Below are 15,303 nucleotides of genomic sequence, written 5' to 3' on the forward strand. Positions count from 1 at the left end.
AACGCACCCTGATCATAGGACAAACTTCAAGGCCCAAAACTACACCATTAGCAGCCGGGTATTGCACACTAGGCCAGTACCTTAACTTCTAGCATGGGCGTCTTGGCCGCTTCACCTACTGTGCAGGATTTAAAGCTGTCATCATCCGGATGCAGTAGTAGACAGTTGTCAAGTACAGCAGTGAGATTGATGGGAGCATATAGCTCCGCTCCATGAATGAATCCTGTGCACAAGACATGATACAAAGGGCGACCACGAAGGCTTGTTCGGGGTTGATGAATGAGCAGCTCGAACTAAGCTCTTCAAACTTGCTTGTTGTCACTCCAAGCTCAACCGAACTAACCTTGTCAAGGGCTCGAACCTCTTCATCACAAGCTTGAGCTGAACATGAGCCTGCTCATTTAAATAAGAATAATTTCCAAAGAGGAACAAAAGGATCGAATTGAACTTCCAATTTCTTATATCTAGCTAAGTCCTGCCTAGCAACTAATTACTCTCTCTCTCTTTCTCATATATATATATATATATATATATATATATAGAGAGAGAGAGAGAGAGAGAGAGAGAGAGAGAGAGAGTTTCCTGTCTAAGCGAGTAACCTCCAGGTCTCCAAGTGGAGTCACCAGCACTCAAGCCCATACAAAGCTTACTAGTGAAGGCCTCATCCCACCCCATGAATGGGAGTCGAACCTGGGATGAAGGGGTCTCAATATCCAATTACCATGCAGGCTGCAGATGTCAAGATATTTCTTAAATCCAGCATTAATTATTGCTCAAATTAATGAACCATCGTTCTTCCATCATTCAGATGACTTGGTTGTTCAGTCGATCCATAGTCGAAACTACATGGGAGCCGGCATTTCATGACATGAACGAATTTACGAATTTTGAACGCCTGGGGATGACGTGATGGGATCAGGTACAATCACATTGCACAAATGCAATGTGCCCCTACACCTAATCACCGTCCATTTGTTGTTGAGCTCTTTGCACTCAATTTCACCGCGTAACATTCCCCAACACTAAATTCACCAACAGAGGATAGTTTTCAAAAGAGTAATGATAGAACAACTCAAATGATTGCATCACATTCATAAGAGAGATATGAGAGGCACAGACTCATCATGAAGGTCCCTCTTCATGAGTATCACGAGTCACGACCCTCCATGCAACGTAAAAGGTACGATATTTGGCACAATCCCTTTCTCTTCTTCTTCCTTCGCCACAATTATCAACTATCACGCATCAACCCTGTGACTCTGTGACGTCCTTGTGCGCTCCGCTTGTACGCTTTGGGGAGTGTCGCACACGCAAGGTTTGTTAACCTAAACCTGGCAGTAGGCCCTATGTCAGAGGCAAGGGCAGCTAAAGCCGGCCAAGTTGCGGCAGGGATCAGCACAGACCCACCCGGACCCCTGCAACGCCAACAGTATTATAGGTTTTAAAATACATAAATAGCAATCAATGGCCTCACCACCATAAATAAAGCGACCCTTCTCTTTGGTTAAGCGCGCTAGCCAAGAGTGCAGGGCACACAACGATCAATGGCAGCTGCCTTCCTCTCCGGCGACGTTCGTGATGTTCCGGCCGGCACCTCGCTGGAGCCTCAACGGCCACCGGTCTCTTGGTCGTCGGGCAGCTGGGGAGGAGGAGCCGGGGGTTGAAGGGTGCTCTTGAGATGGGAGAGTGCTTTTGGCTATGGCGGGAGCTCTTTGTTTCAGTCAATATAATCACACGGTTTGTTTGGCTGGCGTCCATGAAGAACGTTTCATTGTTTCTCTCTCATTGCAATGAAAAGACAAAAAAAATGATATCTTTTTCGTTTCCTGTTATGTCATGATGTTGGTGTTACCTTAATACTAATAGAGTGATCTCTCTTTCTCTCAAGTTCTGTTTTTGTGGTGATTGTATGATGATAGATTCTGGATGCTCTCTCTCTCTCTCTCATGCTGTTTTATGGACATTGGACGGTTGGACTTGCCATAAATAGAATAGAGACTGATATTCACTCATTCCTATCTCCATACCTGAGAGGAATGAGTTCATCCCTCATGTCATACATTATCATCGTACCCACTCTATGATCTTATAGTTGCAATTTCTTTTTTTTATTATACCTGCCCCTCCCCCTTCTCTATATATAAGAGGAAGGTACAAACCATTCAAACCACTTTTAAAAATCATACTTAAAAGCAGTTTTTGGAAAATCCAACCACATGAATGTCATCTTCATGATAAAAAAACTTGGGAACAACTCTTATTGCAAACTTTTTTAATGCATAGATTGGATTTTTATGATCTAGAAAACTTCAAAATTTTAAAACCGTTGATTTGTTGCATATTATAAAATCCTAAGTATACATCTACAAAATTTGCTACAAGAGTTGGTTCTTAAATTTTTACCATAGAGATCGCGTGTGTACGGTCATATTTGCCAAAAAGCACTTTTAGAATTGATTTTCGAAAATGGTGTTTAGGGTTTATACTTTCTTTTGGTTGGACAGTCTTCGTTTTCTCTCTTTCTCAATCTCTCCATATAATATATATATATATATCTAACATGTTTAATGGATAGATTCAATCTTATGAAAATGATAAAACACTCTTAAAATAATTTTTAGGTAAAAAAGTAACTTTGATAGTTTTTTAAAGTTGTTTTTTTAGAAAAAAGTCTTTGCCTTTTCAATTCTCTTCAAGTTCAAAAAACCTACAATGCTTAAAAAAAGTAACCATACATTTTAAAAAATATAATATTTTTTTAAAAGTATTTTAATCTTTTTAATAAGGTTAAAGGCATCTAATGTTAAGCACAACTAGCTTATTAATGTTAGATTAACCCATATATATCTTTATTTTGTTGATCGAGTAATTGGTAACATGATGGATAGTTTGTGAATGCTGCTTTCTAGAACTAGGACAGTTGGGCTTGGCATCACTAGAGTATAATCAAGTCCATAGTTGGGCCACTCGGTTAGGAAAAGAACCAAGAAAATTATGTCAATAGAATGAGAGAATAATGGCAGAAGGCAGATCAGGTGTGATGTGGATGCACACTTTTTCGTGTTCTGATGCACCCGATCACCCATCTAAGCCTCATATCAAACAGGCTGTATTCAAAGATGGTGGGTGATCAGGTTCAGCAGCACACTTAAAAGTGACAATCACATTGCACCTAATCCTTCCTCATAGTGGTAGAATGCTGAAGAATAGAACATACTGGTTCAAGGTGTCTTTCATTCTCTGTTCTTTTCCTCTTTTTCAATGAATAACCTGACTCAAGGACTCCACTCCTTGATTATACTTTGGAAGTGGATGGATGGATGGAAGGGTTCAGAGAGCATGAATAGGAGACTGGCACAAGTAGTTTGTTTTAGACGTTTGAATGCAGATTCGACTCCTTGCTTTCATGACTAATAAATTTAGGCTCCAGTCGGGAGCATCTTCGTAATCGTCTTCAGCAAAATACAGTGATGGGATTGTCTCCATGTATGCTGAATCAGCCAAGGTATGTTTCTTGGAATTGAGATTAGGTGCGACTTAATTGCACACTTCGAGTGGGAAGCAGATCAGGTCATGCTGAACATGAGCGTTTTTGCTCATGCCGACATCGTGGCCGTCTGTTTGCATTTTGGATGAATGCCACGTGGTTTTGTTGACTTTTGACCTTTTTAAAATGCAAATCGGATGGCCACGATGTCGGCATGAGCAAAAACGCTCATGTTCAGCATGACCTGATCTGCTTCCCTTCGAGTGTGCTGCTGCACCTGATCACCCATCATCTCCCACACTGAAACTGTGCAATCACATTGAACCTGATCCTCCCACAGTTTCTTAGCACTATGAACAGCTCCTCTCAGAAAGCGCATACGCATTATAAAGGCATGCCACCAACCATCTCAAGGCTCGATTTATAGAGCATGAAGGCGAAAAGAAATGGTTACAGCAACTCATGCAACTTAGCACTGGAGAATCTTGTATTTCATCTAGACTGTTTGCTTGCTTTCATGCATCACAAAACCTAATTCAAAAGCATCATATTCATAACTAAGACAAAATAACCTTAATCGGTCCCTCTTAGGGCCCTAACAAACAAGAAGGGAATTGAACACATGGCCCACGAATGGCAGGAGGCCGGTTTTGTCTTCTCTGATCACAAACATGAACGGATAATCCACCACAAATACAGGCATCTCTGGTAGATGACCGCCGCCTCGAAACACATTTTCAGCAGCAGTGGTTCCAAGTTCATCAACCTCAATATAAGCCTTCTGAAATATGTTCTCAACCGACAGTTCATCACCAGGACGTGAATCAACCATCTTGGTCTGCTCGAAGGCTTCACGAGAGAAAGGCAGAATCAGGCCCATTTGCTGTAGCACTGCAGAGGCTTCAAACCCATACGAGATCTTGAACTTTGGCAGCTCCAGTAACCCAATCGACATACTCTGATGGTGATGGGCTATGCTTGTTTATGAATTCAGAATCAGAGCCCATCTCTCTAAGAGATTATGCAGCCCGTCTCTCTCGTCCTGAAGGAAGATATACATGGAGAAGGCATTCCACCGGTATTTCAATTCGAATACTTTCAAGCCTTCAGAAACAGAGTGCTTTGTTAACTTTTTCCTGGTAGACATAAAAGGGACTTGCACAGACTCCCCATTCAGAAGATAAAAAGTTGCTTCTTTGGTTGAAGATTGATCAAATTGATTCTCCCAGGTTCCCTTAAAATAAAGGGCACTAGCAAATACAAACCTGGATAAATAGTAAAGAGATCCGGTTGGTAGGAGCTCATCGATAAGACCATCAGTTTGGCTCTTAGCCCATGCTTTAACTCATTCATTAGTTCACCACCCTGCATGATCACCATCACCGTCATCAAACCCAGGTCCTATATGCATTACATAAATCAAGCCTGGTCCACTAATTGGAAAATAATAATTTTTAAGCTGTTTACAGTGAATGATCGAAACTACAATTAGACCCAGGTCTGTCATGAAATTCATAGCATTAAAGAGCGACCTAACCCTAACCGTACTCTGCCGTGGATGTGATATTTCGGTCTCGTTGCCTCTCTCGAAATGCTCTTTTCCAACCAATGTGATTCAACTGTATACCAATTCTATCATATAGCTATGTCATCTCCATTAGGTGAGAAGGAAAAAACAAGATTTCAAGTGCGTGATGGAAGATTAATATTCTACGAAAAATACTTTTAATGTTCAAGTTGAGTTAGTTTTGCCTTTGAAACAATAGTTTTGACTGGAAAAAATTTCAAAACACGTTTTTGGGTAACCAGAAACATACCCGTTTCGGTAACTGTGCAGCACCTATTCAAAGGCAACTTTGAAAAGGAAGTAAATCCTAAGTGTTTTCAAATAACTATGACAATTTGAAAATTAGATGTGATTGTTGGTATGACTCAACGTTTAGCTGTGTTTGAAAATTTCTCTGTTTATTTTGCTTTTTTTTAAGGTGTGTTTAGATACTTTAGTGAAGCAGGTTATATGTTAACCCCACCCCCCGAACTGGGCATCTCATGCTCGGGGTCCCAAAAAAGCATCATGTATTTAAGCATGTGTGTCTCGTATCCCCATGTTTGTCAGCATTAATTAGCGTTGGAGTTTGATGCGATTGCAAAGACTTAAGTACCCTCTCCTCCATTGGTGCAAAAAAAAAATGACGATTCTAGAAAAAAGAGTGGTTGTAAAGACTTAAGTGCCCCGAAGATGATTATTTAAGGCTCAGTCTCTGCACTGCAGGATTATCCGAGAAAGAAATCTCCCCTGGAGGAGGCCATGAACATCAACACTTTCACTCTCTCTCTCTCCCTTCTCTTTCTGCTTTTGTGCACATCCAACAAAAGATCCTGCATTACTCCATCAAGCACCGTCTGACCTGCACATTGACTGTTGTGGAGCCTGATTCAGAGTTTTTACCCTTACAGGAGGAGGGTTTGGGGGCTCCTCCCAGCGTGGGTAGCATCATTTAACTAAATGAGTGTGGATCCTGATTCAGAGTTTTTACTCTTACAGGAGAGGGGTCTGAGGGCTCCTCCCAGCGTGGGTAGCATCATTCAACTTAAAGAGTTGTGGAGCCTGATTTAAAGTTTTTACCCTTACAGAAGAGGGGTCTGAGGGCTCCTCCCAGCGTGGGTAGCATCATTCAACTTGATGAGTTTTTGAGCTTGATTCAGATTTTTTGCCCTTACAAGATGAGGGTTTGGGGGCTCTTCCCAGCGTGGATAACATCATTCAACTTGATGAGTTGTGGAGCCTGATTCAGAGTTTTTGCCCTTACAGGAGGGGGGTTTGGGGGCTCCTCCTAGCGTGGGTAGCATTGTTCAACTTGATGAGTTGTGGAGCATTCATAGTTTTTGCCCTTAAAGAGGGGGTTTGGGGGCTTCTCCCAGCGTGGGTTGCATCATTCAACTTGATGAGTTGTGAAGCATGATTTAGAGTTTTTGCCCTTACAGAAGGGGGTCCGGGGGCTCCCCCTCGGCGCGGGTCCCACTGCGCAGTCAGGGGGCGGGGATCTGGAGGGGGGGCACCCCTGGTGGGGGGTAGCGCCCCCCGGACCAAATTTTTTTGGGGCCTTGTATAATTTTTTTTATTTTTTTCCCTCTTTTAACTATCGAAAAAGAGCAATAAAGCATTTTGTTTAATTGTGGGGCTCATGTTTCCTTCGGTTGTTTCTTGCTCGAGGTTTTCGTAACACCCCTTTCCATGATTTTTCTATTTTTCTTTTTCTGTTTCTTCTCCACGATTTTTTCAATGACTCCCCTATAGCGATTTTTAGTGTTGTCGGGTCTCCAACGAGCCCCACAGCGATTTATAGTGTCGGGTCTTCCAACAACGATTTGTAGTAATGTCGGGTCTTCCTACAACGATTTGTAGTGTTTTTGGGACTCCAACAAGCTCCACAACAATTTATAGTGTTATCCGGTCCTCCAACAATGATTTATAGTGCTTTCGGGTCTCCAACAAGCCCCACAACGATTTATAGTGTTATCTGGCCTTCTAACAACGATTTGTAGTATTGTCGGGCATTCCTACAGCGATTTGTAGTGTTTTTGGGTCTCCAACAAGCCCTACATCGATTTATAGTATTATCCGGTCTTCCAATAGCAATTTATAGTATTAACGGCTCTTCCTACAGTAATTTGTAGTGTTTTTTGGTCTCCAACAAGCCCCACAACAATTTATAGTGTTATTTGGTCTTTCAACAACTATTTGTAGTGTCTTCCGCAAATCACTATAGTGATTTATAGTGTTTTTGGGTTGCACAACACAGAATAATAGGGGTCTGGTTTTAAGTTAAAATGGAGAATGAAATGATCAAAGAAATCGCTGAAAATTTACAGAAATAAACTAGACTCAATAACGAAGACACAACTTTTTACGGATTTGGAATATAACCTTCGGTTAGAGAGATATGACCCTGACAAGTTGGTCCTAATTCGGTTAGCGATTTGCTTACTGAATAACACTACAAATTACTATAGTGATTTGCGGAAGACACTACAAATCACTAAAGTGAGATTCAACAACACTATAAATCATTGTGGAGCTCGATGAAGACCCAAAAATACTATAAATCACTATAGTGATTTGCGGAAGACACTACAAATCGTCGTTGGAAGACCGGATAACACTATAAATCGTTGTGGGGCTTGTTGGAGACCCGAAAATACTATAAATCACTGTAGGAAGGCCTGACAATACTACAAATCATTGTTGGAAGACCAGATAACACTATAAATTGTTGTTAGGCTCATTAGAGACCCGAAAACACTACAAATCGCCGTAGGAAGGCCCGACAATACTACAAATCACTATTGGAAGACCGGACAATACTATAAATCGATGTGGGGCTCGTTGGAGACCCAACAACACTAAAAATCATTGTAGGAGAGTCATTGAAAAAATCGTGGGAAATAAACAGAAAAAGAAAAATAGAAAAATCGTGGGAAGGGGTGTTACGAAAACCTCGAGTAAGAAACAACCGAAGGAAACATGCACCCCACGATTAAACAAAACGCTTCATTGCTCTTTTTTGATAGTTAAAAGAGGGAAAAAAAATAAAAAAATTATACAAGGCCCCAAAAAATTTGGTCAGGGGGACGCTGCCCCCCGCTAGGGGCGGCCCCTCTAGACCCCCGCCCGCTGACCACGCAGCGGGACCCGCATCAGGGGGGAGCCCCCAGACCTCCCTCCTGTAAGGGCAAAAACTCTAAATCAGGCTCCACAACTCATCAAGTTGAATGATGCTACCCACGCTGAGAGGAGCCCCCAAACCCCCTCCTGTAAGGGCAAAAACTATGAATCAGGCTCCATAACTCATCAAGTTGAACGATGCTATAATCAGTGTGCAGGTCTGTCAGTGTTTGATGGAGCAATGTAGGATCGTCTGCTGGATGTGCATAGAAGTAGAAAGAGAAGGGAGAGAGTGTGAGAGGGTTGATGTTCATGGTCTTCTCCAAGGGGAACTATTTGCCTCCCTTGATTTCTTCTCTAGAAAGAGAGAGGGGGTTTTACAGTGTTTTACGGAGAAGGAAAAAAAAGAAGATGATGATGAAAAGTTCAAACAGACAATTTTGATGGCTCAGGTTCATTTTGCCGGATAACCATCGGATCGCTGGCTCACCATCTTTTCGCCGGATCACCATCGGTAAAACGATTAAGGTTCGTTTCGCTGTGTAGACTTTAAAGAGTCAACATCATCCTCGACTTTCTGGATGGAGGACATGTTTGTCCTTTTTTTGAACCGTTTGTTTTTTCTTTTTTGAATGAAGGGCATTTTTGTCATTTTCTCAAACCGTCGTTTTATAAGAAGAATAGCAAGAAAGGGTACTTAAGTCTTTGCAACCACACTAGACTCCAATGCTAAGTGATGTCAACATACACGAGAATACGAGCCTTGTGCTTGTATACATGGTGCTCATTCAGACCCCCAAACACAGACGTGGGATTCAGTGAATCACCAAGGGAGAACATACACCGCCCTCCCATACTTTAGGGAGAATTCTTACAGGAAAGTGATAGCAACCCGACTCAAAATATTTTTTGTAGATTTGAGGATATGAAGATTAGGTAGAAGGTAATTTAGACATTAGCATTAGGCAACGACATTTGAGAGATTATCATGTTTTAGAGGGGTCATTTGGTCTTCTTTCTCGATTGGCGTCATTTTAGAAAAAAAAAGAATTTATCCTGGATAAAAACGACCAACTTGGTTCTCCATTTTAGGTTGAGATTGTCTCTATGTAAAAGGCTTATGTAATCCTCAATTCCTTTTATTTGAATAACAAATCTTTTGTGAGACATTTTATTACCTCTTGGTCTATTTTCTAACTATGATAGGTCCCCTTTTTTTTTTAAGGAAGATGCTTTTGAATTCTCAAGAGATTCCCTAAACCGCTCCTCTCTTGCCGAGAGGGTGTTGTGTGTTCTCCCTGAAACACAAATTCACGTGTTCCTATGTGTACAAAGGAATATCTTGGGACCCGCAATAATTCATATGCCAATGTTGCCCACGATGACTTTATAATAAAATAACATATAAAAAAGGTAGATATGCTTTTGACCTCTCGCTCCTATTATACAGATCTGCACGTTCTGCCTTTGTTTTTTGCTTGTGCTAAAACACATGGCCGCCTTCTCGTTCCTACCTTGTGTTAGATAAAAAACTTTTCGTGGAGATAACTATAAATTGAACAATTGGTTCGATCATTGGTGGGCGTCAAAGGGGGATTTGTCAGCCATCTCTTTTTATAGTCTTCTCTTTTTCTTCATTTTCGTTAGGCAGTATAAAAAAAGCAATGAAGCACAAACATTCCAACAAGTGCCATTAAAGCGTCGTGAGTACCTTTTCATGTCATCGTGCTATTGTTGAAGAACGTATGTCATCGTGAGTTTCATTAAGGCATTGTTTTGTTATTCCAGGTAGATTTTATCATTTCAACGGTTGGAAACTTGAAGACATTTGTAAGACTCTGGGACCTGTTGACAAGAATGCTTGGTTACAGATGCGAGCAAGGGCCTCTACCCCATTCGGTATCATCCATTCACTGAGTATATGCAATATAACACAAATTGCGGTTGTAGTAACATGTATATCGATTTGTAAGATACTATTTCATTTGTAATATATTACGTTGAATTGTCGTATATCGATTTATAAGATATTATGTGTTTTCTAGTGTTGATATATGAAATATTGTTTTGTTTGTTGATATCGATTTGTAATATTATGTTGAATTATCGTATATCAATTTGTAAGCTATTATGTGTTTTATAGTGACGATTTATGAGATATTATTTTGTTTGTTAATATTGATCTATAATATATTATGCTGAATTGTCGTATATCAATTTATAAGATATTATGTGTTTTCTATTATCGATTTGTGAGATATTTTTTTGTTTGTTAATATCGATTTGTAATATATTATGTTGAATTGCGTATATCAAATTGTAAGATATTATATATTTTCTATTGTCGATTTGTGAGATATTATTTTATTTGTTAATATTGATTTGTAATATATTATACTGAATTGTCATATATTGATTTGTAAGATATTATGTATTTTCTACTATCGATTTGTGAGATATTGTTTTGTTTATTACTATTGATTTGTAATATATTATGTTGAATTGTCGTATATCGATTTGTAAGATATTATGTGTTTTCAAGTATCGATTTGTTAGATATGATGTTGTTTGTTAATATCGATTTGTAAGCTATTATGCTTAACTAATCTGTAGTCGTTGTTATATGTATTTTGAATAAACTATAGTAAATGTATGCGCCGGCTAACGCAAATTGATATTTTGCACATGACAGTGTTGAGCATATCAGCTAGTTGCAGTGAAGATGACGTATCTCAATCATTGGGAAGTCATGGAGCAACAGACATTCGTACTATCGACGCACCTGAAGAATTGAATATGTGTACTAATGATGCACATGATAAGAAGGGTGCAAGCATTTGATTCACTCTTGACTTGAATATTCCAGCAGACGAAATGCAAGTCGATAATGAGGTAGACGATCATGACAGTGCACTTGACAAAGGTGCAAACACCTCAAGTCTACATGATAGTACACTTGACTCTGTTCCCGTAGAGGGAATGCAGTTTAATAATGAGGAAGTTGCATACAAATTTTATAATGATTATGCCTTAAAACTTGACTTTAGTGTTAGAAGGTATTCTTGGGCAAAAAATGCATAGGGTATCGTGGTGAGAAAGACATATGTTTGTTCTAAGCAAGGTTGAAAGAATTCAAGTGGAAATCCAACAAGGAGCAAGCTAGATTCAAGATGCGGTTGTCCAACGAGAATGGTGTTAAGAAGACTTTTGAATGGGAAATATGTGGTTTGTACTTTAATCAATGATCATAACCATGACTTAGCCGCTTCATTTATGACTCCTATGTTAAGGTTACATCGTAAAGTAACTGAAGCGCATGCTGCAATTGCTGAAATAACTAATATCATCGGTATTGCACCAAGAAAGACATACATTTATGTCTGCACGTAGATGGTGGTCGCGATAATGTATCACTCACACCTATGGATCTAAGAAACCACTTGAGAAGGAAGAGGTCAGAAAACATGAAGAATTGAGAAATATGTTCTTTGGTTGATTACCTACAGAAAAAATCAAACATTGACCTTGGTTTCTTTAGTGCAACACAACTGAATGAAGATGGGTATGCTGTGAATATGTTTTGGGCAGATTCAAAGTCAAGATTGGATTATAAATGCCTCAATGATATACTTGTTTTTTATATGACAGTGAAGATTAATACGGAACAGTGGCCATTTACGTAGTTTGTCAGAGTGAACCATCACTCATGTAGTTGCATATTAGGCGGCACTTTTTTGCATGACCAAACCAAGGAAACCCTTTGAGTGGTTGTTCAGAGTATTTACACAGGCAATGAATAGGAAGCACCCTGGAGTTGTACTTACAGATGAAAATCATGCAATTGCAACTGCAGTGTCTCATGTATGGCCATATGCACATCATCGCCTATGTTTATGGCATATCTTTCAAAATGCAACAAAAAAACATAGGACATATTTTTAATCAGAAGACAAGGTTTGATAAAAAGTTTAGACAGTGTGTATCTGAGAGCATAGACGAGGTCACCTTTATGTCTGATTGGGAGCAAATGATTCAGATGTACGACTTTGAAGATTGTATGTGGTTACAACATTTATATGCAAACAAAGAGAAGTGGCCATTGGCATATGGAAGACAATACTTTTGTGCAGGTATGATAAGCACACAAAGAGCTGAATCTATGGATGCTACACTGAAAAAAATATTGTATTCATGTTTAACAATGTTTCGTTTCATGGAACAGTATGAATTATTTGTAAATGGTCTTAGACAGAATAAGCTTGAATAAGATGTGAAATGCTTCAACACCCGCCCTGTAACTTTGGGCATAAAAATAATGATGCGACTTGTAGATTTGTATACACTAATTGTATTTGAATGAACTAAGAAGGAGCTTATACAGGTCATGAATTGCAACATAGAAGGATGCATGCAATATGAAAATATGCACAAATACCATGTTGTATGGGATGGCGAAGAGTATCCAAAAAGGCAAGAAGCACATGTTACGTACAATGTTGACAACAGAATAGTTAAATGTACGTGCAAAATGTTTGAATTCAAAAGTATTTTATGTCGTCATGCATTAAAGGCACTTAATCAAGAGAAGATACAAGCAAAGATTGAACTGCTAGAGACAAATAAAGTCAGTCCATCTAGTGTTGATGAGAAGTGTCAGATAGCCTCCCGTTCCCAACAACTATGTAGGTCACTTATGCTTGTTGCAGGTTTGGCATCGAAAAGCGAAGAAGCCTATGTATGTATGAGAAATGTGTCAAGGGAATTACTTAAAAAAGTGCAGTTAATTTACCGTGAGTTTGTTGCAGTTCGTGAAGACCAATCTAAAAAAATGAGATCGAACAACATAGGTGAAAATCATGCTTCCCCTGACCCTTGTGAGAAGTTACGCAGAAGCGTAAACATCATCTTCGACAAGTTAGGAGTAAACATTGTAGATTATGATGGAAATATTCACCTAGCAAAGGGTATCAAAAGGAAACCTGCCTGTGATCGCAGCCGTCGGAGGACAAAGGGTGCACTGGAATTGGTTGACAAGAAAATGTCTAAGAAACAACCAACCCCTAAGCAACCAAGCCCTTCGCATGAACATGTATGTAATATAGTATATTGTTTCTCATGTAAATTGTATTACGTGCAACCTATCAATATCTTAATTATGTAATTTCCAATATGCAACAATACCATACAGACGTGCACTATAATGTTGGAACCTGCAATCCACCCGATATGTTTGAGTGGAACGATGGCATGAGTATGACAAGTCTTTTGGTATGTAATAATTTTAGGAGGATGTTAGCATTTCTTGTTAAACTTAATATAGTGTTTGATATTGTTCTGTTTTATGACATGCTCTGTTCAATTCAAAAGCGAGCAACGCAATACAGGAATCGCGTGTGGATTCTTCAGCTTCAAAATAGTTGTAGCATTTAATTTTCATATCTTACAAATCATTATAATGTTTAGCATTCTATAATTCTTTGTTATAGTGCTATAATTCTTTGTTGTAAATCGATAATTCTTTGTTGTAATTCTATAATGCTTTGTTGTAAATAGATAATTTTGTATTGTAATGTTATAATTCTTTGTTGTAATTCTACAATAGAAATCATACTATAAATATCATAAAAATCGATACTAGAAAATACATAATATCTTACAAATCGATATACAATAATTGAGCATAATATATTACAAATCGATATACGAAAATTCAATATAATAGCTTATAAATTGATATTAACAAACAAAACCACATCTTACAAATCGATACTCGAAAACACATAATATCTTACACATCGATATACAACAATTGAGCATAATATATTACAAATCGATATACGAAAATTCAACATAATAGCTTACAAATCGATATTAACAAACAAAACCATATCTCACAAATCGATACTCGAAAACACATAATATCTTACAAATCACAAAAGGGATTAGCAATGTATGCGGTGTACAAAAGCTTGTAATGTTCACCCTTCGTCAATGAAAATCCAATAAGCGATTAGAGACATGTATTGTTCATAAATCGTTATGATGCTCACCCTACGTGAATGAAAATTGCAAAAGAGATTAGCGATGTATGCGTTGAACAAAAGCTTGTAATGTTTGCCCTTCGTTGACATAGACATAGCCCGTAAAAGCGATTAGAAAATATCGTTGACATAGACATAGCCCATAAAAGCAATTCGCGATAGCACGTAGCCTTCATACGTCATTGTGTAAATCGCGATGGTACGTGTCATTCAATTAGACAAAGCTCATTGTCTAAAAGACATGCATCATTATGTAAATCGCAATGGTATAACGATTTACATAATGACGTCTATGTCTGCCACATCTGAATAAAAATTGTACTATGCATGAGTACAAATCGCGGTAAAATTACACGGTCAATGTTTGTGCAAATCGTTTTAGACTTTTATCAATCATTATGTAAATCGCGATAGAAACACAGCTCGTAAAAGTAAATTAGTGGCATTTTCACGCTACAAAACGCTAAACACTTATTTGATTTTTATTTTTGAACGCCTATCATTACAACGATTTGTTTAGTTGCATTTGTGTGCTACACTTAGATATAAATCGATGTTAACAAAAACATCATATCTTACAAATCGACACTAGAAAACACATATAATCTTACAAATCGATATATGATAATTCAGAATAATATATTATAAATCGGTATACAACATTTTAGCAAAATTTCTTATAAATCGATATACGATAATTCAATATAATATATTATAAATCGATATTAACAATCAAAACAATGTCTCAGTAATCGACACTAGAAAACACATAATATCTTATAAATCTATATACGACAATTCAACATAATATATTATAAATCGATATTAACAAAACAATACCTCACAAAAATCGATATAATATCTTAAATTGTTGCAGAATTTATATTGTTGCGATTTGGGTGCTTGAGATGGCAATTTGTGTATTCAACACATGTTTGCCAGGTTCATAATTTTGGTTTATGGATCAATGTGAATTTTGTACACAGTCTTACAAAATTTGTTACAAATGTCTGTACACAAAAAATTTGGAAATTGAAAGTTAAACCAAAAATTGATATCTCTCTCTCTCTCTCTCTCAACAGTAGAACGTAGCCCTCTTCACGTTATCC

At 38.3% G+C, this 15,303-nt stretch overlaps 1 pseudogene; it reads right to left on the minus strand.

The window, feature by feature from the left end:
- Positions 1 to 4,082: 4,082 nt before the first annotated feature.
- Positions 4,083 to 4,867, minus strand: LOC149835060 (serpin-ZX-like; annotated as a pseudogene).
- Positions 4,868 to 15,303: the final 10,436 nt, after the last annotated feature.

Source organism: Nuphar pumila, chromosome 6 (assembly GCF_984573655.1).
Source record: "Nuphar pumila chromosome 6, dmNupPumi1.hap1.1, whole genome shotgun sequence".
Classification (NCBI taxonomy): domain Eukaryota; kingdom Viridiplantae; phylum Streptophyta; class Magnoliopsida; order Nymphaeales; family Nymphaeaceae; genus Nuphar; species Nuphar pumila.